Below are 25,767 nucleotides of genomic sequence, written 5' to 3'. Positions count from 1 at the left end.
TCTCTGGTCATACACCCAATGAGTGTTGGAAATGGGATTCCAATCATTAACAGGGGGAGGGGGTGCGAAAGTGGGTTTTGTTCAATTTCACAGAATTTTTTTTTAATCTGAGTGTCTCACCTTTTCCAAAAATGTCTTCTTTTCTCCCCTTGATTTTCTCCTTTCCTTTTCTGTTGGGCCCAACAATGAATTCAATTCTAGACTTTGGCACCCTCTGATCAGGGCTATAGCTATTCTTTCTGTGCACATAGCCCAGAGGGCTTGTCTTATTTTTTAACCTACACACTTAGAGCAAAAAGAACTGATAGCTATTTCAGATGTGCTTGTGTTTAGTATTTAAATAAAAGGAAATTCACCCAGCATTAATTTAATTGTAGAAATACAGAACAGAATATACCTCAATTAAGATATACAGCTCAGGGGCGCCTGGGTGGCGCAGTCGGTTAGGCGTCCGACTTCAGCCAGGTCACGATCTCGCGGTCCGTGAGTTCGAGCCCCGCGTCGGGCTCTGGGCTGATGGCTCAGAGCCTGGAGCCTGTTTCCGATTCTGTGTCTCCCTCTCTCTCTGCCCCTCCCCCGTTCATGCTCTGTCTCTCTCTGTCCCCAAAATTAATAAACGTTGAAAAAAAAAAAAAGATATACAGCTCAATCATTTATACTTTTATTTAACAAATATTAGTGACTATTTCCCCCAGTAAGTCACAAAACTTTATAAAGCAGTTTTAGGTGATCAGTATAGTCAGCCACAAGGACCAAATTAACATGGCTTACCAGAAGGATTGTTTTTTCTTTTATGTATCAACCAATCTGAAGATGGATAATCCAGGATAGGTAAAGAAGAAGGGTGGAGGGGTGAAAGGACCAGGAGTCTGTTTTTCTTGCTCTGTGTGTGTGCATGTGTGTGTGTGGTGTACATATGTTGTATAGAATACTTAACATGGGGTTTACCCTCTTAGCTAGAGACCTACCATACCACTGAGTTTGTCTCTTTAAAAAAAAAAAACATTCTGCAAAACCTAGCTAGCAACTTCACCATACATCTTAGCCAGAATCTATCACATGGTCACTCCTAAGAGCAGGAAGACCTGTGTTGTGGTTCAGAATGTAAAAATTAGAAGAAAAAATATTATCAGAAAGACATAAAAAGGTCTTTGTAGAATGTGAGGAATTTTAGCCTCCATAATAGAGAAAGCAAGGTGGAAAAGGGCTACAAATAGCTTGGAAGAAGCTATCAGCTCATGTACAATGTCAGACACAGGAAGCTACTGGTCTTCCCTGAGCCATGTTTGATGCCACAAAGGACATTCTGGTTCTACTATTTACCGTGAAACTGCGTTCAAGTTTCTTGACTTCTGTTGAGCTTAGCTTCCCTGTTTATAAAACACAAATAACTGAAGTGTTTACTTTAAAGTATTCTTGTGACTATTTTATACAACAGTGAATTTTTTTAAATTTCATTTCAGAATTTAACTGCACAGATATATAGGATTTTTTTAACCAAATATCACATTATATAGTCTGTGAACTTTTGTATTCTTTTTACTTAACATGACAATTACAGACATTACCTCATATCATGATTTTAATGGCTACATAGTGTTCTGATTATGAATTTGACATATTTCTAATTCCCAAACTATTGCCCCTGTGGAATGTTTCCATTTGTTTACTATTGTAAATAATGCTATAGTGAATATTTCTTAGATATAAATCTTTTTTTTTCTTATTTTTTTGACATAATATTTTTTATTTTTTTATTGAAAAAATTTTTTTTAAATTTACATTCTAGTTAGCATATAGTGCAACAATGATTTCAGGGGTAGATTCCTTAATGCCCTTTATCCATTTAGCCCATCCCCCCCTTCCACAATCCCTACTGTAACCCTCTGTTTGTTCTCCATATTTAAGAGTCTCTTGTGTTTTGTCCCCCTCCATGTTTTTATGTTATTTTTGCTTCCCTTCCTTTATGTTCATCTGTTTTATACAACAGTGAATGTTAAGGGCTTAGTATTGTACCTGGCACACAGTAAACTTCAATAAATACGTGCAACTATAAAGATAATCATTGATATTATTGAGTATAATACTTCTACTTCTCCTTCACTAGAGAAGTGCATTATCTGCATATTGCCATTGGTTTTCTGCCTTTTTTTTCTTTCTTTCTTTTTTTTTTTTTTTTTTTTTTTGTATTAGGAATACCCAGCCTGAGCTTTGGATGTGTCCTCTGAGGAAGTACCCATGACACAGACCACACGGGACACCAACTCTGATATCAGGGAAAGGTTCCACAACAGTTGAGTGTGAACATGGGATCACTGAGCTCCTTGGTGCAGAGCTGCTAATGTCCCCTCTTGAGCTGACGGAGGCTGGTGCTGCCTTGAAGCATGCCATGCCAATTCACAGCAAGGTCTTTATTGTTGAAACTCTTGCATAATGACATCTTTATTCATGTGAAAATACAGGATGAATTTCAACTATATGATATTGTTTATGTTCATCAGAAATGTTATTTGTCTTTACAAAGTCTGGTTTCAATGAACCGGCTATGTAATGGATATTAAATAAACATGGAATTTTACACATTCATAATATTTGGTTTCTTGTTGTGATTTTGATGAACTACACTTTCAAGCACTGTCAGTTCATCCTTATTTACAAACGAAACATTTGCTTGTAGCAGAGTGATATAGTGACTTGCTTTATTTTAAGATAAGTCAACTTTTCTATTCAATGTTTAATGTGAAACTGACTCAAAAATGTTCTTTTAGGCCACATTTACATTTCTCGCTGTATAACATGTATTATACTATTTTAACTTAATGCTGTGAGCTATATAAACCAAAGACATTCTAATTCTGTTTTTAATGTATTTTTTCCAAGATAAATAATTTATAATGTACTAATAAAACTAAGGAGCTCATATTAAAAGGCTTATATTATATGACCTACTGAAATTGATCTATGGAAATTGACTCTCTTTAAAGTAATTTTATGAAATTATTTTGTATAAAATTGACTTTCTTATATGAATTCTTGACAACAAATATAAAACAAAAAGAACTTGAAATTTCTCTCTCCATCCTTCCACACACTAAAGAGAAGTAATGAAATACCTTCTAACTTCATGATTTGGGATTTCTTAGAAAAAGAAAGCAGATGAATAGTAAACATTTTAGTTACGCATATCAGCTTCTGGTTGCTTCTTTAGAATAAAACTCCTTTTCAAAGTATACCTAGTCTTTTCACATCTTTAAAGTGATCAAGTTTTATTTGTGGATTTATTTGTAAAATGTTTTCATTTTGCCATCTAGGGGAAGAAATGTCTTTTTTTTTTAACCTGAAAATAAATAACCCTAAACCCACGTTCCTTCATCCTGATAACCTCTGCTCATAACAGGCACCCTAGAAGCACTCATATGTATAACATGAGGGAAGGACAGTTCTGAAAGGACAAATGAATATTCCAAACATCAAGGTTCCATTTACCTTGAAAGTGCTTATTTAAAATGGGTACTCATGGCATACCGTGCACAACTAACGTCATCATGTAGGCATGTATTTGACTCTGCCTTTATAGGGAGGCACCATAAAGATACTGGAGAAGGGAAAGCTGACTAGCTTTTAGAGAGGGTTTCTAATAACAAGGTGATAGTGTCTTCATGCCTGTGGTCTGGTCTTTAGTTTCGAAGGTTGGAGTGGCGGGGAGGAGGGAACTGAAGAAACGGAAAAGTAGAAATGAAGATATGGACAAAGTCCATGGGAATTTTCATGACAGAATGCTGATTACTATAAGCATACTTCAGAGCATCTAGCCCCAGCTTGCCGAGGCCAGAGAGATTATTTAGAACTTTAAATTCCATAAAAAATGCTTTTCTATGCCATTTTGTGGATCGGGCTACTTTTGTGGGTGACTAACCTTATCCATTCCTAGGATTCTTTCCTTTTGACTAGTTCCATTTTTCAGGCATTGACCTTTCCCTGACCTCAGCCCGAAACTCTGGGTCACCTTGCTAGAGCCTTGGTGTGGCGCTGAATAGAGGGCTTACCAGATTGTTGGCACCGGATAAGTGGTACTGAGCACAATCGTCCTCTTTCATGAGCTAGAGGGAAGTTGCCTTTTCTAGGGTTCAGAGAGCTGAGCTGACTTATGCCTCCTTTTCATTCTGTTGCCCAGTAATTTTCCCTCTGGCCAGATCTGCAAACTGGTTGCCTCGCAGGAAGGTGACATGCACCACTGATGCAAAAAGGGGGGAAAAAAAAGACTACTGGCATCAGGACAACATTCAACAGTACTTCAAAAGTTTCATTTTATGGTAAAATAGGTCAATTATTCGCTCCAAATAATTAAAAAGTTTAATGGCTTAAACTTAATCTCAGATATCTTTATGTTCCTATGTTGTTATTTAATTACACTCCTCTTCTGAGTGGAATCATTATCTGAACACCTGCTTTGCCAGTTTTCCCAAATTATCCTAGAGAAGAACCTTATCGTCTTGAAAAGAAAAACAACATGTATTTCCCAAGTTTTTAAACACTAAAAAAAAAAAAAAGTCTGATTATACCTCGGAGACTCTAAATAATCTCTACCATTGGCCTCCATGTCACCACATAGTCATGGGTTCACCACATAGTCATGGGTCCACCAGCAGGCTGGTGATTTCTGATGTTCTAGACTGTTGTGCATCTTTTCTAGGAAAAAAACCAATGGGTCTCAAAGCCAAAATTCAAGGGCTACAGTGAATAGCAAATTCTTGCCTTACGTCACACGGTAAGGCAAGTGCAATGTACCAGCCTGTCTCTGTCAAATGAATCCTATGACAATATTGATAATTCCACAGGCTACCTCTCTATATTCCATATTTGCTCCCATTCTAAGAATGTAAGTGCCAAAAAAGGACCAAAAAATAAGAAAAAGAAACAGAAACAGAAAAAAAAAAAAAAAAAAGATCTCAAAAGCTAATGGGAAACATCAAGCTAATCCCTTATCTTGCCATCCAACTTGTCAGTTCTTGGGAAAATAGGGCTTCAAATTATTTTTCAAATGAATAGACTCATGTCTTATATTTGGACATTTAGTCTTAAAGGGGGAAAAAGGTGGAAGTTTTTAATACCATTTTGCTATGTAAAATACTCATGAATATTTCCACCATATTAGGTAATTCACTCTCAAATATACTTGTGATTCCGAGTGGCTTGGCCTCAGTGCCGCAGAACGCAACCATCAGTCACTGTTGGCTCCGCACAGGACGCATTGTGCCCTGTGAGCTCTAAAGCAATCAAACGAGTCTGCAAATGTTCTTCAAAGAATACATGTAGAATGTTACTTCGTTAAACATCTCCTTGGCATTCATTCTATTTTCCACTTTGAATTGCTGCATTTAGTTTTGTAATGACCTTCTATAGCAAGGAGGTTTTATTAACTCTTTGATCTTCCAGCTTTGGGATGAAAACAAAGAAAATATAAATGAGCACTTTGTACACTGTCTTCTAGAGGAGAGCAGAAGAGAAAAGGAAATATGTTTTCATCAAACAGATTGGTCTGTGTGGAGACTTTCAGCCCTTCCTGTTCTTTTCTTCCTTTAAGCAAAATGCTTATCAATGTTGTACATGTGTTTGTTTTAACGTCGTCTGTATAACTAGGTCTTTGTTTCTCTTCTCTCTAGCTCCTGTAGCCGAGGTTAGGGTCAGATATCTCTTTGTGGATTTTCTTTTTTAAGGCATTCTCCATCCTTGGTTTCCTCTAACTCTACGTGCAATTCTTGGGAAATTTGCCATCCTATTTGTGGGACACTGGCAGCCCTGCTCTGTTTCCAACTGTTCCTTTGTGTGCATCCATGTGAGTGGAGAAGGGGAGGGGATCCCTGGTCAGGTAGTTGCCCAATATTGCAATGTGAAAAAGACTCTGCATCTAAATCCTAGGTCTGTACTTCATTGTGACTATGTCTATGTATTCTGGAGCATAATCCCAAAATTTAGTTATCTTGCTCCTGAGGTCCTAACCTCAATATTATTAATATATAGATAAGACACTGCCTTTCACATTGACTGTTTTTATTTTTTATTATCCTTCATTTTGCTTCATCTTACATACTCATTTGATTCTACCTTTTGAGACTTTATCACAACTTTGGAAGCAAAACTTTAGGTACAATATTATAAAATACCAGTATTTTATGTTAAAAAGTAAATCCAAAGCATGAAAATAGTTATCAGAACAAATCTTTTCCCAATATTATAATCAGCTACTTATTACATCATAAACACTTTCTTAGCATCTTGAGATTTGAAACTCTTATTTGTTGTTAAATCTAAAGCATCCTGAACTGAGAGACTAGAGACTTTCTGGATTTCTCAATTTAGACTCTAGAATAACAGGTGGTTTCATTGTATGCCGATAATGTTGTCTGGTCCCCTTGCAGTGTCTTAGGTTCATTGGAAATGGAAACCTGTTGTTTACCTTGAAATGGATTCATTTCATTTTGGCTAAGTTTTTCTTTTACTTAACTCATTTAACACTTACCATTTGTTGTGGTAGTGATGTGTTAAAAGTGTTCACCTATGTAATTTACCAGCCTTACTTCAGAGATGAAAAAACAATGAGTAACCGTTTACCTAGGTTCCCTGTCCAAGGAAAGGAGTCCCACCATTAGAACATCACTTTTTCATTCCTTTTCTTTCAAAGTTTTAATTTGCTTTTCTGGGTCAAAGAGTGGGAGGAAATGATCAACGACTGAAATGATCAATATTCAGCTTTTCATCCTTGGCATTTTCTCAATTGACAGTCCTGTCTCTTAAGAGAAGTTGCAACCAGCTTGGTAAACTCCTTTCTACATCCTCAATTGTTGCCTTTGGGTGGTTTTTTCCTTCTGAGAACATTCCTTCCTCATCTTAGCAATTCTATATCATTTCACATTTCTTTGTCTAGTCATACTTAAAAAAAAATTTTAATGTTTATTTTTGAGAGAGACAGAGACAGAGAGAGTGAGTGGCAGAGAGAGATGGAGACGTAGAATCCAAAGCAGTCTCCAGGCTGTCAGTACAGAGCCCCATGTGGGGCTTGAACCCACCAGCCATGAGATCAGAACCTGAGCAGAAATCAAGAGTTACACGCTCAACCCACTGAGCCACTCAGGCATCCCTGTCTAGTCATACTTTAAATTATAATTTCCCAGAGATGAAACCTTGTGTATATATTCTAGAATACAGTCTAAAAATATTTTCCAATAATATCAATAACTGTAAGTTGCTGAAAACCCTAAGACTGCTTCTGTTAGGACATTTGAAATTATAGATAAATAACTTACTTTGAAAGGGTACCAGTCTGGCAGTTGTGATCAGTCTAACAGTCTAATTTACATACACATTTGGAATATTTCTAAATATTTTATGGAAATACTTTTTAATCACAAAATAAATAACAGAGCAATCGGAATTTACATACATGCAATGCTTTAATCTTACGTACAAAAAAAGATGACAGGCAGAAAGAATAACAGAATTATTAAATGAAAATTTGATAAACATATACATTGAAGAAATGCTAAAATTTGACATTTTGAAATACTAATTGTTTTAAATGGTCCCAGAAAGACTGGAAAAGATTGATGGAAAAAAAATCAGGTTACTCACAAAATTCTTTTCTATTTTTACCTTTTGGTGGCCCATCAAAAAAAGGGGGAGTTTAAACACCATATAACATTTACTCAGTGGCTAATAGCATTTGAAACCTGTTTGATATTTTACACTTCTTTCAAAAAAATCTTAAAATATGTAATCATAGAATAATATTGTGGAGGGTGTATATAGGGTGTACTATTAAACAGCTGAAGAGAAAATGCTTTATAGCAGACAATTATTTATTTAGATTTTTTCAGCCATGTTACTAGATCAAAGAGTAAATTTGTTTTTCTACTTTGCCAAATGATGGGAGAAAAAGAATGTAAGGATCAAGGGCTCTTGTGAAAAGTCTGATTGCCTTGGTGCTTTAGAGAAAAAATCCTAAGGAGCTCTTGGTTAAAAATGGTGAATTAATTACATGCACTCATCTCTTCTCCTTCTACAACCTCTGCCAAAATGATAGCAAAAGAAAAACAAAGGTATCTGCCTACAAGAAAAGGATAAAGAAAAAAAACAGAGGACATGGGATTTCAACAACTATTTAGAAAAGAAGCAGGTAGAGAAGTATAGGCAGATCAGAGGGACAAAGCCAGGAGGTTGGGTCAAAAAGTCCTGAAGGGCTGAATATAGAAGGATGAAGTGCAGGGCTAAAAACCAGGGGAGGGGTAGAAAGTTTGACTATAGACAAGATGAACCCCCCCTCCCACCCCCGCCTACACAAACACATATATATACACACAATACACGCACACAACACACATACTACCCTGTAGGAAAGAGGGGATTATTCTCCAAAGAAAATGGACTATAATGGCCACTAGTTTTAAGGATCTCAGGCATAGCAGAGGCTGAGGCTAAAACACAGGACTAAAATAAATGAAAGTTTAGTACTAAATTGTAAAACCTCCATCCCCTTCTCTGGCTCTGCTTTCAAAATGTTGACAGCAAGGAACAGGCCTTTCTAGGTAGGAGACTTCAAGACACCTCTCTGAAAAAATTGAAAGGACCCCAAGGAAAGACTCCTACAAATTGAAATCTGGGGTTCACCTAGGAAAATGCTGCCTTACTAGTCAATCTCCCTACAGTGAACTTTATCGTCTGCAAACTCTGACCGTGCTCTGAGCTTTCATTCAGCTTAATTAAGTCTCATTCTTAAAATATGATTGGTAACTAAGAACTACCAGACACAGAAGAAAAGTGTTCAACATGACAGATGAGGACAAAAAAATCTAAACTCAGAGGGAAAGATAGTGACCCAAAGAATAGAGAAAAAATTCAAAATTATCTATAGTTCTATACCTTCAGATAAATGAGAAAATAATGCATCCAAAAAACAAGAACAGAATGTTATTTAAAAAGGAACAGGGGCACCTGGGTGCCTTAGTTGGTTAAGTGCCCAACTTTTGATTTCGGCTCAGGTTATGATCTCACAGTTCATGAGTTCGAGCACCGAATCAGGCTCTGTAGTGACAGTGCAGAGCATGCTTAGGATTCTCTCTCTCCCAATCTTTCTGCCATTCCCCCTCATGCTTGCCGCCCCCTCTCTCTCTCAAAATAAATAAACTTAAAAAAAAAAAACTTTAAAAAAAAGAATTAGCATCTATCTCAATATAATGAACATACAAAGAAAATACATTTCTCTTGTAATTGTATTCATGAGCTAATGGTAAATATCCTGTGTGGCCAGGGTTATGATTCTCTCACAAATTTTGCAATGGAAGAAAAAAGTCCACAACTTATAATGAAGGGACTTCAAAGAGATGAGAAATGGCCAAGCTCACTATGTGCCAAACTCAGTACAGTCCAGACTTCACACAATTTCCCATAAATTCAAGGACTCCAGACTGATCCAAGTCACTCATAGTACTGAGCATTCTAGGAATGGTAGCAAATTAATCAAAGAGACTATTACAGGGATTGGGTCAACTTCAGGGTCTTAGAACCACCCAGGATCATTAATGAGATACTAAAATTCTAGGGTTTCATACATTCATCCATTCACTCCTTGATTCTTCAAACATTTAGTTACTATCATTCTTTCCTCTTCTCTGTGCTCTAAAACATTTGTCTTTAATACAAAATAACAAATAAAACTAATTATCCTTTTATTACAATAAAGTTTATTGTAACCTTTTTTGTTCCTTCTATATTCTCACCACTGCATTTTATTCCCAGCTTACCCACTCCCACCTTTGCCAGAAAAAAAGTCACATTGTAAGTCTGTCTCATACAGCACTGTGTATATAGTGGTTTATTATAGTACTGTATATTCATGTCAGTAATACTTGATATTAATTTGAATACATATGGTGGCATGTGTGCTTGGCCAAATATTCTTCCTGTGCACACAGCAGAATTATATTTCCTTTTCCTCTTTGAAGTTAGCTATGCCCAATGGAATTTGAGCAAAAGTGAGTATAAATTGCTATAGCTTTTTCTCTTTGCCATGGTGACTGGAAATGTTCCAAGAGCTTTTATCTTAGACTTAAGTGAGGATGATACAGAGTAAACTTCCAAGTAAACCCATGGATAAGTAGAGTGAGCAAGAAATAATCTTTGTTTTATAAAATCTCTGAGATTTGAGGATTATTTACATTACAGCAAAATCCATGTTTCCTGATTGATACAAATATAATATAAATATATTCAGTTTTTTCCTCATAGCCAGTAAGCCAACATATATGATGGGTATCATTCTAAGCTTTCAGTTGGTGAGCATTCATATGCCATTTTGTGTTTTCCCTTAATGGTACTTCCCTCTGTTGTTGTTTAGTTACTCCATTAATTTAGTTCTGGTGAATAATTTTGGCCCATACTGATGATCAAATGTTGCAAATGGTTGTTCTGGAGCTTTCACCTAAAGTTCCTTCCTTTCTTCAAAGAAATAGAGGAAATAGAGGCTGAAGGCCAACAGGGAATTAGAAACTGGTGGAAGACATCTGACATTATAAAACCCAAGCAACATTGCAAGCTGGCAGATGTTACTAATAGTATAAAAAGTAGCTTCAAGAAACCATGGCCTTCATAACATGACATAATTAAGGTGTTCTGAAGAAAGAGAATATTAGTTTTCTCTTGCTGTGTAACAAATCTCCCCAAACTTAGCAGAAATTCAGAAGTGGTTTAGATGGTGGTTACAGCTCAAAGTTTTTCAAGTCTGAAGAGCTCTCTGGCATAACAGTCTCATCATAGGGCTTCTTGAGTGACCTCACATTGTAACAGCCAACTTTTCCCAGAGCAAGTGATACAAGAGAACAGGATAGAAGCTTTAATGTTGTTTCTACACTTAGAAGTTATACCCTGTCATTTTCACAATATCCGGTTTGCTACACAGCCAACTCCATTCAGTATGGGATGAATCAACAGAAGGGTGTCAATACCCAAAGACAAGGATCACTGGAGGCCATCGTGGGGGCTGGCTGCTACAGTGGAAGAACCATCGTTAAAGAGGAACACAGCAACTGCATTGCATCTTGGCAAAGGGATTCTGCTACGACGGACTTGTTGTTTGTTTATTTAGTGTTCCCATTCTAGAAAAACAATCTATCCCATGCCATCTGCATTTACCCAATGGGATGTAATAAGTAAACATGTTTCAATAATATGAAAAATGATTGATTGAGACTCCTCATGAGCTACTGGCTTAAAAAGATATTTTACCCCAATATTCCATAGTGTTTTCTCATCATTTGTGTAAAATTGTAAATAATTAAAAAGATTGAACTTTTGGTCTCTCAGCTAAGTCTTTCTTTGTGAAAAATACTATTTTTCTATTATGTAAATATCAAGATATGTTAACCAAGTTAAATTATATTTTTTCTAATAGTAAAATCTGAAAAAATAAAGAATAATTATAACATATAGCATTTACTGCCAGCTGCAACTGTACTTTTGGAATAATTATTTCCTCAGATTATTCAGCAATGATTGATAATCACCATTTTGATTTCTCTTCTTTTCTAATGTCTTTAAAATCGGAAATATTATTTGAATTTCATTATAATGCCAAATTCATTATATACTTTAAGAATTCCTGTTTGAAGTTTTTATTATTGCATAAAAAGATGAATATAATGAAATATTTCATTTGCAAATTTTTAGTGAAGACATTACTTCCACCTTTTTTTTGAAATTTTAAAATTTATGTTCATTTCTTTTTTTACATATAAAAAGCAGCAGAAAACATCTAGCATGATGGTGACAAGACCATGACCATCTAAATGGCACCGACATTCTTTTCTTCTCAAACAAAAATGTCCTCTGTTGACTTCCCTAGTTTACTGAGGGATCTCATCTGAAAAGTTCTTTTCTAGTTTGGTTTGTTTGTAATCTGGAATGTATTTCCCATAGAAATAGTGTTAAGTATAGTAATGAAGTAAACAAATTAGTCCTCAGAAGCCCTCTTCAACAGAGAATTCCTCAATTTAGTATTCTCCACCTAGAGAATCTAATCCCCTTGTATGGAAAAGCCTAAAGACAGGGGGCTTATTGGAAGGATGTACTACAGCTTCTGTGGTTTAGAGGAAAAAATAGTGGTCATAAGCTTCTTTCATTTTCTTCCTGGTGACCTACACACGTCTTTTTTTTTTCCCTACTATTATTTCCTCTGCTTCCATTCAGCATTTATGTCCTTCCTTGGTTCACAACAGACACAGAACTTTCCTCTTAGATAACCACCATCACCACCACCACCACAACAAATAGCCAACACTTACTGAGTGCTACTACAAAGTAGATGCTGGTCCAAGCATCCTGTGTGTATTCTCACGTCATCTTCATGACAACTCAGGTGGAAGGCATTCTTATTATTCCCCTTTACAGCTGAGATAACTGAGGAATACAGAAGTTGAATAACCTGTTTAGAACCATGCAGTTAGGAGATGGGATAAGAATTTAAACTTAAACAGTTTGTGGATTTCACCTCTTATTACCGTGAGAAGATAGAAAACAGACACACACACACACACACACACACACACACACACGATTTTTTCTCTACTAAAACTGAAAACAAATGGAAATAAAACAATACTTAACTTATGATTTTAATTAAGCAGCAGTGGGAAAAGCAAGGTCTCGGAAATCAGTGATAACTTATACATGTCATCTCCATTTCAAGGGAAAAACCTGGCTTTTTTTTTTTTAATTTTTTTTCAACGTTTATTTATTTTTGGGACAGAGAGAGACAGAGCATGAACGGGGGAGGGGCAGAGAGAGAGGGAGACACAGAATCGGAAACAGGCTCCAGGCTCTGAGCCATCAGCCCAGAGCCTGACGCGGGACTCGAACTCACGGACCGCGAGATCGTGACCTGGCTGAAGTTGGACGCTTAACCGACTGTGCCACCCAGGCGCCCCAAAACCTGGCTTTTTGAAACCGAGGCAGTAGCTCTGAGTAAACAAGTTAAAAATAAGTACACTCTGACAGTGGGTTCTGGCCTGGGCATGGAAGGCACAGCAATTTGTTGCTAAGATCTGAAGGGAGCACACCTTCCTTCTCCCATTGTGGGACCATCTGGTCCTCACAAACCTTACCCTGAAGTAGCCTTCAAATATCACTGGAGAGGATGATACGGAGGCTTTTGGGTTCTGGGTTTGCCAGATTGGGAGGGAGCCCAGTGTCAGGATGCACTTAGGTTGGCAGTATGAAGAGCAAAGAAGAGGTTAAGAAGAGAGAGAAACACCAGGGAATGCATTTTGCTTCTGTCCTTTCAAAAAATAAACAACATGTAGAAAGTGAAATTTGCAGGCATAATATTTTAATAGACTGTAACTCCAAAAATTCCTAAGTTCATTTAGTGGTAATGTATTATTTCACTTCTTTAATCCATTGCTGATATCTGGGAACAGAATCAAACATCACAGATACCTCTTGAGCAAGTCATGAGTGGCTGTGAGACTAAGCTGTTCTCAGTCCCAGAAATTAGAAATCCTTTTCCATTGTGCATTTTTATATCCTTGCCAGGAAAACAGATACTTTCCCAGCTAGAAGCTGAACAAGGTCACCTTGGCCCAGGTCATCAGAAACTAAAACAGTAACAGACACTTGTCTACAGGAAGATGACAATATTGTTATTAAAAATTTCTGACATTTTTTTAAAAAGACATAATAACATGTGGAGATTTGATTAATATCTAACAAATATGAGATGGCAATTTAGTTTATTAGTGCCAGCTAAGTACTTTTGTTGTATTAATGTTTATTTATTTTTGAGAGACAAAGCATGAGCGGGGGAGGGGCAGAGCAAGAGGGAGACACAGAAATCGAAGCAGGCTCCAGGCTCTGAGCTGTCAGCACAGAGCCTGACGCGGGGCTCGAACTCACAGACCATGAAATCACGACCTGAGCCAAAGTCGGATGCTTAACCGACCAGCTGCCCAGGTGCCCCATATTGTTCTTTAAAAAAGGAGAAATGAATGAGTAAATAAATAATCAGTCCAACAGTCAAGTAGTCATTTGACTTTCTCTAGCTAGATAGAAAAGGAGAAGTTGCAATTGGAAGTAAAATCCAGATGGCAGTTGTTGGGGCACAGATAGGGACTGGGCATGCTGTCATGGAAGGAGGTGTTGAGGTGGCCATTGCAGGGGAAGTAAGACATCTCTGATGAAGGTGAAAATTTTCATCAATTCAAACATTGTAGTGACAGCCTGGAATTTGGAGATTCATTGTTGATTCTGAAATGAACAGCTTTGGGACCTTGAGAAAATTAGTTTTCTTCTTTGGGTCTTGGTTTCTTCTATAAAATCAAGGAGTTGGGGGAAAAAAAATCAACAACATTCCCTAGAGTGTATGCTTTCAAATAGCAGCTCTTTGGGATATAAATATACACAATAAAAAAAGCCTGAGGTTCAGTCAAATTATGTAGTAGTTAGGGCTTCTTAAGTTGCAAGTGACAAAATACCTGACTCAAGGTGGATTGAAGGGGAAATGGGAGTTATCCTCTCAATAGTTGAAGAAGTTTAGGCACAGAGCTGGCCTTTGGCATAGCTGATTCTTTGGTTTGAGTAATATCATTAGGACTTGTGCCACAGGCTGAATAATGATCCCACAAAGATGCCCATGCCCTAATCACTGGAAATTATGACTAAGTGACCTTACATGGCAAAAGAGACTGTGCAGATGCGATTAAGGTTTGCAATGGGGAGATTATCCTGGGACCAATCTTACCACATGAGTCCCTAAAAGTGGCAGAGAAGAAAGGTGACATGGGAAACACTTAACCTGCTGTTGCTGGTTTTGAAGATGGAGAAAGGGGACCACAGCCAAGTAGTGGGCCTCTACAAGTTGAAAATGGCCCTTGACTCAACAGTCATAGAGAAAATGAAGGCTAAACAGGGGAAGAGAAAGTACATTCTAGGGTCTCAGCTCAGGGCTCTTATCAGGCAACTTTAACCTCGCAGAAAGAAGGATTTTCAGTGAGGGGAACAGATGAATTCGGGGAGACGGGCTGGAAGAACAAATAGAAAGATGACAAAAGGGGAAGGAATTGTGGTGGAATATGGTTTGTGGCTTGTATTGCTAATGAAACCTAGCTTAGCTGTTTATTCTGTTTATTCTTATTCTTGGAGTGCCCCACATGGTTTTCAAAGTTGTTTCATATTGCATTTGATTCTAAAAACGCCTTGAGAGATAGGTAATGCAGGTTTCTTATTCCTCTCCCACACATGAAGAAACTAATATGCAAAAAGCTCAATTCTAAGTGTTAGAGCCAGAGAACATGGAATGTGATGGGCCAAGGAGGGTTCCTGCCTGTAAATTCAGGTGCCCATCCTAGCAATGTCACCTAGGAATGAGTTACATCCAACCACTGAGCCTCTGCTTGCCCAACTGTCAAATGGAGCACATGATATCTGCCTGCCTCATCATGAGGATGAACCAGGACAAAATGCACCAACACCTAGGATTACAGCAGAGGACAAACAACATACATACACTCCCTTTACTCTCTTCTCCACCTACAACCCATGTTCAGATTATCCGACTCCACACTGATAATTCTAAACTACATGGCTGCTATGGTCATTCACACATTTATTCATTTTCATATCTATGTAAACTTTGGTTTAATGAGAATCTAAGAGAGTTACTCATTAGCAGTTAAGTTCCTTACTTTTTTTCATACAAAATCCCTCCAATTATGTCATTACACTTTTGGAATACTTCTTGTTAAAAATTACCAATATTGCTTCCGGTATATGTACTAAGAGGGCTAATAGACTTTTGTGGTTTTCAGAGAAGAGGGAACAAAGAATGCATTACTTTTGTGTTACACTACAGTACTATCAAGAACTAAGAATTGTTTCAGATTTTATAGCTAGTATTTTATTGTGCATCACATGCGATTCTATTTATGTGATTACAGCATAAAGATTGGGAACAGGCTTGGAAAAAAGATTACTGTGCATATAATCTAAGAAATTATTATAATTTAAACATTTTTGCAAAATCGGGGATGCCTGGTGGCTCAGTCGGTTAAGCCTGGGACTCTTATTCTTGGTTCAGGTCATGATCTCGCAGTTCATGAGTTCAAACCCTGCATGGGGCTCTGTGCTGACAGCACAGAGCCTGTTTGGAATTATATCTCTCTCCCTCTCTCTCTCTCTCTCTCTCTCTCTCTCTCTGTCCCTCCTCAGCTCTTTCTCAAGATAAATAAATATTTCTTTTTTTTGCAAAATCAATGAGTTTAATAACTTTACCATGACATATATATAAATTTATATACGTATACATATGTGCTGATCAGGTGTTTGAGTGTCTTATTAGAATACCAGAAATATTGCTTATGAAGATATATTTCTGGTAGCAAAATATATAGGATTTTTAAATTGATACTAGCACCATAACTCCAAATTGAGAGTAAACACAACAGGAATATTTTTTAATATTTTTCATATTGTAGTGCTGCAGACATCATTATCCGCTGGTCATGTTAATCTCAAAGTGCACAGTCTATTTGTATGATCTGTATAATGTGCACAAAGTGTTCAAAGATGTGATAATGTACAGCTTTGGGTATTTACTATCAGATCATCGTTAATGTGCATCTGCTTTAAAGAATCTGATCTGAAAACAATATGTACCTTTTTTACAATATTGTGTCACACAGTGTGCTGGAGTGGCTATAGAGAATTTTGTCTGCATTTCTGGGTCTATGTAAAAACTCACTTGAAGCTAACCAATAAAAAAAAAAAAGAAAATTTGTAAACAGCTGGTTTATATAGATTTTTCAAAAGGCTTATGTTCTGATCCAGAAGATGTGTGGAATTTGTATTAGGTTTGGGGAAAGAAAAATGGAAGTTACTACAGCTGTGAGTCAAGAAATTAATTCTAGGGAAAAGAAATAATATTTCCTTTCTTAAAAGATAGCAACAAAATATGTTCTTGGTTTGGATGAGTTTCTTGATTTTATGTTACTGGCTATGAAACATACCTGCCTGGAAGAGCAATATCATCTAATATGAAATTATTAACCTATTTCATAACTCTAATACAGGAACATCCTCCCCACTCATAATGTTTAGTTTATAAAGTGACCTCAGTGGAACTCATCAAGGAAGTAAAGAAAGGTTTTACAGATTTGCAAAAATTCTTAGCGTGTGTTTGTTAGTTCATATAGTATAATGTCCATGAAGACTGCATAGTAAAGTGAAGCCTTGTTTTGGGGGGATAAGAAAAGCATAGCACATAATTTTGCACAAAATAAACTCATTAGAAAGAATCTTGTTTGTTAACAAATTTAGTTATTCCATGTTAAAACCAGTTTACCAGTGTTGTCACTGTATTTCAGAAAATGTATTTACTTGGGTTTTATCTTTATTCCTTAAACCCACATTTGAATAGAGCTCTACTATATCATTACATTAAGCCACCATTTACAGATGTTGTAGGTAAGCATTCTCTATTCCTTTTCCTGGTCAAAATTTTCCAAAGGCTTCATTTTTACTAAACATTGCAATATATTTTTAAATATATGACTGGATACAAGAATAGCTTCAAAATATGGTTCCTATTACTTCCCTCTGTTACTAGGAGATCATATAGATTTATAACTTTTTGCCAATTTAACTATAACTGAAAGCCCCAACTACAGTGTTTCTGTATTCAACAGACTGCTAATGAAGATTCTGTATAAACTTTACAGCTATCTCTGACAATAAAAACTTCCACAAAAATGTGATTTTTCTAATATTATGATTATATGGTAGAACCATAACTCAGGAGTCTAAAAATATACATACACCAGTTTCTTTTAGTAAAACCAGACCTAATTTATTGTTTTTAATTTTTTTTAATGTTTTTTATTTTTGAGAGAGAGAGAGAGACAAAGCATGAGTGGGGGAGGGTTAGAGAGAGAGAGAGAGAGAGAGAGAGAGAGAGACCCACACAGAATCCAAAGCAGGCTCCAGGCTCTGAGCTGTCAACAAAGAGTCTGACATGAGGCTCAAACCCACAAACTGTGAGACCATGACCTGAGTCGAAGTCAGATGTCTGACTGAGCCACCCAGGCGCCCAAAAACCAGACCTAGTTTAATGATTACTTCAATATTATATCACTGTGCTGATCTGTTAAAAGACACTTTACATAACTTTTATAATCCTTTATTCTAATGACTGTTTCTATTCGTAAAAATAAATGATACTTCCTTATTCTTCCTTTACATGATATTGTTATTTGAAAAAAAAAAAAAGGATACCGAAGAATAAAAATTAATGTGCTAATATTATCAATAATAGTAAAAAATAAAAGTCTAGAACTCTAATTACTGGAGACTGGTTAACTAAGTAATATATATTCATAGAATAGCATGCAGCCATTTGCTGAATGGTTATAACATGACTGATAAGAAAAGTAAAAACAGAATATATGGTATAACCTAATGGTCATGACATACCAAGGTCTTTCATTTTTTAAAAAATGTTAATTTTTGAGACACAGAGAGAGAGAGTGCGCATGAGTGGGGGGGGGCAAAGAGAGACGGGGACAGAGGGGACAGAGGATCTGAAGCGGGCTCTGCTGAACAGGAGAGCAAAGAGCCCCATGCTGGGCTCAAACTCACAAACCATGAGATCATGACCTGAGCACAAACCATGCCCCATGATATACCTGGATCTTTTTTTTTTTTTCCCCAATGTTTATTTATTTTGAGAGAGAGAGAGACAGAGCACGAGAAGGGGAGGGGCAGAGACAGAGGGAGACACAGAATCAGAAGCAGGCTCCAGGCTCTGAGCTGTCAGCACAGAGCCCAATACGCGGCTCAGGCTCACAAACCATGAGATTATGACCTGAGCTGAAGGCAGATGCTTAACTGACTGAGCCACCCAGGCGCCCAGCGATACCTAGATCTTAACAGGGATCATATTCTGGTAGTCAGATTGGTGATGGTTTTTTGTTTTTAAAATGTTCATTTTTCCTTTGTGCCTTTGTATATTTTTGAAGTGAATCTGCCTTGGCTATTTGTTATTTCTGAAATTAAAAGAAACCTATTAAGATATTCTCAATAAAGATGGGGGCATCTGAGTGGCTCAGTCTATTAAAGCTTCTGACTTCGGCTCAGGTCATGATCTCATGGTTCGTGAGTTTGAGCCCCCTATCAGGCTCTGCAATGACAGTGCAGAGTCTGCTTGGGTTTCTCTCTCTCCACTTCTCTCTGTGCCCCTCCCCACTTGGGTGCGCACACACACACTCTCTCTCTCAAAATAAATAAATAAACTAATACAAAAAGATATTCTCAATAACTAGAAGATAAAATGAGTGCAGAAGCCATAGCCAGTATGCTTTGTCAGCCAGCATGATGCTGCATTCAAGCTCTTCTGTCCTCTTTTGCCACCAAGTTCCCTTGGTGACAAGTAAGAGCAAGGAAGACTGGTTAGGAGCCTATTCCTAAAATACTCTTAGGCTTGATTATGAATGCTCAAAATTGTAGAAGAAATACATTATCTGATGCTCATTATTTACTTTTTCCTCAAATCTTGGGCTTAAATATCCCCTTTTACTATTAGACATACACTAATCTGAACTGCTTTGTGACTATCAAGTGTATAATAGTGCTTTTACACAACATATATAAAAGCCACTAAAAAGCCAGTACCTTCATTTTAAAGCCATGCTTTGTAAAGTATTTTACAAAGGCAAAAAGCATTTTTGACTTATTTTGCAAACTAAGAGGAAAAGATCGTTTCTGTTAACCTTTTATCTTTACTCGATATTAAATCATCTGGCACATTTGTCATTTACCCCGCGTTTGGCATTTTCTGCACGTTGTTAATGCTGATTCTATCTGGTCATCTGCCAAAGGAAAATCAGGTGTCAACAGTCGTTTCTGTGTTCCAGAGTTCCTAAAAGAAATAAAGATATATATTTTTGGTTCAAAAATATGAAAAAGTGACAAATTCTTGCAGCATATTTTAAATATATTTCTTTAATTTAAGGATGCTGTAGTTACAGTATAATTTTGTTAAGGATACAAGTTCTCCATAGTTATGTGGGCCCAAAGAATAAACATACGTCTGGAATTTAAGTCTACTTCCTTCAAATATCAGGATTTTTATTAAATTATTATAAGTAGAGTGTTGGAAAAAATTGTCCAAACTTGTTTTCTTTCCTAACAGGTGCTTCCAGAAGACAGTGGAAAGGTAATTCAAGTAAGAAAGATAATCACCTGATAGAGAATCTATCTATTTAAACACTTCTAACTAAATTGGTTTGAATTATCCAATGATGGATGGGGGGATGTACTCTTCTTAGGAGACTGTGACCCTAGGAGTCAAGAGCCATGCCACTTCTACCCTAAGCCAATAGTGTGACCTTGAGCAAAACCCACAACCTCCCTGGTTAAAGTTCCTTAGTCACCCTGTACACCATAATTTTGATCATGTTTGAGTACATGTTTAAGATAAAACTGAGAATTTATGCCTGTGATGATGAAAGACTGCACTAGATTATGTCAGGTGCATTCTAGTCTGAAATCCATTTGATTCCATATGTGTGCATATGTTATATAGATAATATTTATAAATTTTAAAACATAAAGTTATGCTAGAAATGAGAGCTTATATATCAAACTGCCCTACTTTTCTATTTGCAGCCAATTACCACCCCAATCTAATGTTTCACTGTATATAAATTCATTTATTCTCTCATTCATTTCAAATATGTGATGATATAGCTATAAAATCAACATTTGGTTATTTTGAATAACCCAAAATAGCAAATAATTTAAAAATCACTTCCACTTGACTTTGGAATCTATTACATGCATTGTTTTTCCAGAAAATTTACCTCATAATTATGTTTTGTGAGAGCGAAATGAGTTTCTATTCCAAATTCACACATTGCATTCTGACTGCTGGGTGATGAGGAGAGGCGTCCCGGGGTTAACACTTGCCATGTTGCCATGGATAATTAGGGGCGACTGAGTGTGTCTTTAACTCTAAACTTGGTATCAACTCTTATGAGTCCAGGTCACCATCTTCTGTTTTCTATTTTTTTGGACCTTTTCAGGCTCTCATATTTTTTTCCATTTTTTTTTCCCAAATTTATACACTGTGTATATTGCTTTTGGAGATTTTGTTTTCCATACTCTCTATGACTATTATTTTTTCTGTTTCTGTGGGTTACCTACCATGATCAAAGGTGACATTCTTTAAAAAACAAAACTCTTGGGATCCCTGGGTGCCTCAATCAGTTAAGTGTCTGACTCTTGATTTGGGCTCAGGTCATGATCTCACGGTTTGTGAGACTGAGTCCTGCATCAGGCTCTGTGCTGACAGTGCAGAGCCTGCTTGAGATTCTTTCTTTCTCTCTCTCTTTCTACTCCTTCCCCCCACCTATGCACTTTCTCTCTCTTAAAATAAACAAACACTTAAAGAAAAAGAAAAAAGAAAACTTATCCTAATGCTTACTGCACTTATAAGACATTATTATTACACAAGTTAATTCCTAACCTTATCCTTAAACCTTTACTGTAATCAAAACTCATCTCAATTCAGGTCAAGCCAAGTAAAAAGTCTCTTAAGGGTTGCTCTTCTCACTTGGTGCATTTCCACCTCCCTGGTTATCCTTCGTCATCAGAAGTTTGAAGCTCATACTCCATTCACTCTATACATTTGCACCCTTGTCAGCCTCTCTTAACCGATCTCTACATTTTTTTTTTTTTAAAAGTTCATCTCAACCTACAACCTCAAAAAGTTTGAGCTTTTGGATTACAATTCTTCAGGGATTCAGTTCCCACAGAGAGTACAATGTATTTTGACCACTGAAGTGCTATCACCTGGATTTATTAGGCCCTTCGCAGTTGACACATTAATAATTAATGACTGCACAAAAGCTCCGCCTGCTGTTACTTTTAGTATAGTGTTACTCATTGCTAAATTCTGAAATATAAAACTTCTGGGCTGCATTCATGTATTTATTCATTCAACAAATATGAACAAGTGGTAACTAGGGACCAACACTGTTCCAGCTGCTATGGATATTGTGGTTGAGGTAGCAGACCAAATGCCTGTTTTCATGGAGGATATTTTTTCCTTGAGAGAGTTGGACAATCCACTAAAAAACAAAGTATCATATTGTGATATGAGCTATGAAAAAAAACAATAGGGTAATGGATTAGGTAATGGATTCAGGTTAAGATTTAGATTAGGTGGTCATGGAAGACATCTGAGGAGGTCACATTCGAGCTGACCCCCAATCATCACCCCATCAAAAAAACCCAACCAAATGTGAAGATCTGGAATATTAGAGGCGATTCAACTGCCTTAAGGAGGCGTGAGCTTGGTGTGTTCACAGGTTGGCCCATGACATTCAGAATGTCATGAGAGAGAAAAGTGGAATGAACTGAAGTTAGGGAGGCAGGCAAGGTACCAATCGCATACAGCACTGCAGACTGCGGAAGGAACTGGCAGTGGAAAGCCATGAGAGGGTCTTATTTACTGAATGTACACTCCAATTTAGATCTTCAAAAGATTATGTACTGAGTAGAGGATAGACTACAAAGCAGCAAATACGGAAGGAGAGAGATCAGTTTTAGGAGGCCTTTGCCTCCCAGAGAGATGATGGTGGTTGAGACCGAGGTGGTAGCTGTGGAGGAGCTGAAAGGGGACCCAGTCAGAATGTGTTTTGAAGGCAACACTAATAAGACTTCTGAAGAACTGTCTGCACAAAAGGAATTAAGAAGTGAGGAATGATTCCTAGGTTTTTTGTCTGGCTTGCTGGGTGGATGGGCAGTGGTACACTTTGCTACAAGGGAGAGGGCTATGGGAAAGGAAATTGTTGGAAGGGGCAGGGACAAAGCCTTAAGTGTTGGACACGCTAAGGTTGAGATGCCTATTAACTTCTAGTGGATCTGTCAAGCAGGCAGGTGGCCTTTGAGTCTGGAGGTTAGATGAGGTCAGGGATAGATATATAAATATGGAAAGATATATGAGATCAAATAAAATCATACAGTCAACCCTTCAATTTTTAAATGGCACTCAATATGATCTCGTTTTCCATTTTTTGGGTGGGGAGGATATGGAAGGGAGTCTAATTATTTTGCTCTGAAAGTAGCAATATATGCAGAAAGCCATCCCCTTGAGGTAGCTCTTTTCCAAGCACATTTATTTTAAGGATGGAACATTCATCACAGCGACTTCATTTTGATGTGCTTACATGATCAGGAGAAAAAGAACCTTCTCCTCACTCAGATTCTGACTTAAGAATCTCTGTAGGAAAAGCTGTTCACATAGTAGCTGCAAATATTATTGACATCACAGCATATCATCCAAGAACAAGGGTCAGAAATTCCACAATTTAACTTATTCTTGTAAGATTTCCTGGCAGATGTTATAGACAGAAAAGTTCACTTAGAATTCTAATAAGTAGATAAATTCCAATAAGCAGATCTGCATGGTTTTCTATGGAAAACAATACAAGTTATTTCTTTAAAACTGCCTCTTTGCTTATTATCACTAGAGGAGTGATATCAGGGCCTAGCACTCAATAAATGTATGATAACATAAAAAATTGAATGACCACTGTCACTACTTGACATTTTTAGTGAAGTCTCCTAAGTATTATTGCACAGCACTTGGTATCCTACAAAATCATGCTAAAGACTGTCATTCCATATATTTTAAGTTCCACAAGAATTTCTGTGTGCATACTGTCCAAATTTTGTGTCTTAATGTTATACATTAAATGAAATACATCTTGCCCTATTACAATTTTTTAGAAAGCATAAATGAAGTTTCATTCTTCAATGCACTGTTGTTAAATATATCAGAATCACTTTGAAAAGTTTCACTGCCCCTTTTGTTATGACTGGAGATTGAGTTGGACAGATAAATGTCCAGTTCAATGAATTTACCCAATGGTGTATATGTGTGTTGTTATTTATTGAACTATGTTTTGTTTTAGCAAAGTATTAAGTCCTTCCTGAGGGGTCCACTGCAACCCCCAAGGAGATAGGAAGTAATGAAAAGTATAACCATTGCAACCAAAGAAAACTGTCCTCATTCTCTCTCCCAGCCACATCCTTTCCACTCTGTCTTATAAAGTGTCAAATAGCAAGCTTTGAAGTTATGGAGTCTTCTGTCAGTAGAACTGATTCAACCAATTCACTGCTCTCTCCTTTCTTCTAATGCATATAATATTAATTTGCATCAGGATCCTTTTTAGTCTAAAAAAATTCTAATGCCATAACAATCTCACTCATCAATGTTTCAAATTCTAGGAAAAGCATTCTTGTTATTACCTGACATATGTGCAACATTTAGTGTCTGTTATTTAACTGCTGTTTATTTGCTCTTTGCATTTCAAATGAATCGTGACATTTTCTTTTCCATTGTCTTAGTAATAATATTCCAAATGCATTGTGGGGAAAATAGTCATCTCTATAAGACAACAGAAAAATTCCAATTCTTATTGTGCCAATGGAAATTCAAAATGAGACTAACAGATATATTTGGGTAGATAATAAAAAATCATTCATTCATTCAATGCATGTATTAAGTCCCAATTATTTCCTAGTTATTGGGGATATAAAGATGAATATGATAACAGTCCCTGTTCCCAAGAGGCTTACGACAGAGTGGAGGGGCATGGACGTATAAAAGAGTAAGCACACCAAAGTATTTCATGAACTATGATGGTAATATATGTAGGGAGAGAGGACTTTTCAGTTGTGCCATAATAGTCTTCATAGGAAAAGTGTCTTCTTAAAAGCTTTGTGTTATCAAGGAAAACAAATCATCTTCAGCATAGGCCTTAACCTTTTACTGAATAGTTTTATTTTTTTAAAAAGCTATCTTTAACAATGTTTTGCCTTTATGATTCCAAAGCAATCCTTCAAAAAGTATAAATTTAAACAATGGATTCTTTGGTTTGCCAAGATGATCTCCTCAAACCATCTAGTCAGTAATTACAATAGCTAGTTTCAGAATGATTTAGACAGTCTAGACTTTGGCCAGGAGGTTTCACACTCTCTGAAGTTACAAAGTTTCTTGCCACTGTCTAGCCAGGTGATTCCCTCAGTAGAACTGAATTCAGTTCAACTATCATGTCAGGGCTGACTTGTAGCTATGGAAATATATGTCTATAAGTTTATGTTTGAAGACCCAGTGCAAATTCTACTGCTTTGGATTTCTATGTAGGCTTAAAGACAAAGTTTTGCTTGCAGATTTTTCCTCTGATTTTTCTTTTAGAGAAGAAACAATGTCACTAAACCATAAGGGGGGAATAAAGAGGACTTCTAACAAAAACGAAAGAGTCCAAGAAAGGCTGAAAGTTGATTCACCTATTTGAAAAAATACAAAATGAATCCTGGTTATTAATCTTGGAATTAACTGAGCTATGGGGTTTTCTTAGTTCAGAGTTTGAGGGTCCCCTTTCTCACTTTGCATTTAGCACTTAACACAAAGATTTCTGCTTCCTACCAGTTCATTACAAATTGCTCTTGACAAGGAACCTTGCAGATAAGCCCAGTGGACCCTTTCCATCCTCCTTTTATTTGAGCTTTTGACACTATGCTTGAAACATTGTTGCCCCTTGACTTACAGGAAGAACCTCACCCAGGCCCACCATTTTCTCTCTCCTGACCTACTTCAACTGGTTCTCCTACCACCAGCTTTTTGTTTTCCTACAATGTATTCTCTGTATCATGCAAATGCAA

The 25,767-nt window shown here is 36.8% G+C and overlaps 1 long non-coding RNA gene across 2 annotated transcripts in view; it reads left to right on the top strand.

Annotated features, from left to right (window-relative positions):
* The window catches only part of LOC121013467 (uncharacterized), a 40,354-nt gene extending 37,763 nt beyond the window's left edge, over positions 1-2,591 (top strand). For both annotated transcript variants that reach the window (XR_005782726.1, XR_005782725.1), the window contains one exon: positions 2,194-2,591. This is a non-coding gene — a long non-coding RNA (uncharacterized LOC121013467). The remainder of the gene's footprint in view (positions 1-2,193) is intronic.
* Positions 2,592-25,767: the final 23,176 nt, after the last annotated feature.

Source organism: Herpailurus yagouaroundi, unplaced genomic scaffold, assembly GCF_014898765.1.
Source record: "Herpailurus yagouaroundi ecotype Mexico unplaced genomic scaffold, PumYag 29, whole genome shotgun sequence".
In the NCBI taxonomy this organism is placed as follows: domain Eukaryota; kingdom Metazoa; phylum Chordata; class Mammalia; order Carnivora; family Felidae; genus Herpailurus; species Herpailurus yagouaroundi.
The sequence above is the reverse complement of the archived record's forward strand: the minus strand, read 5'-3'. Positions and strand labels throughout refer to the sequence as shown.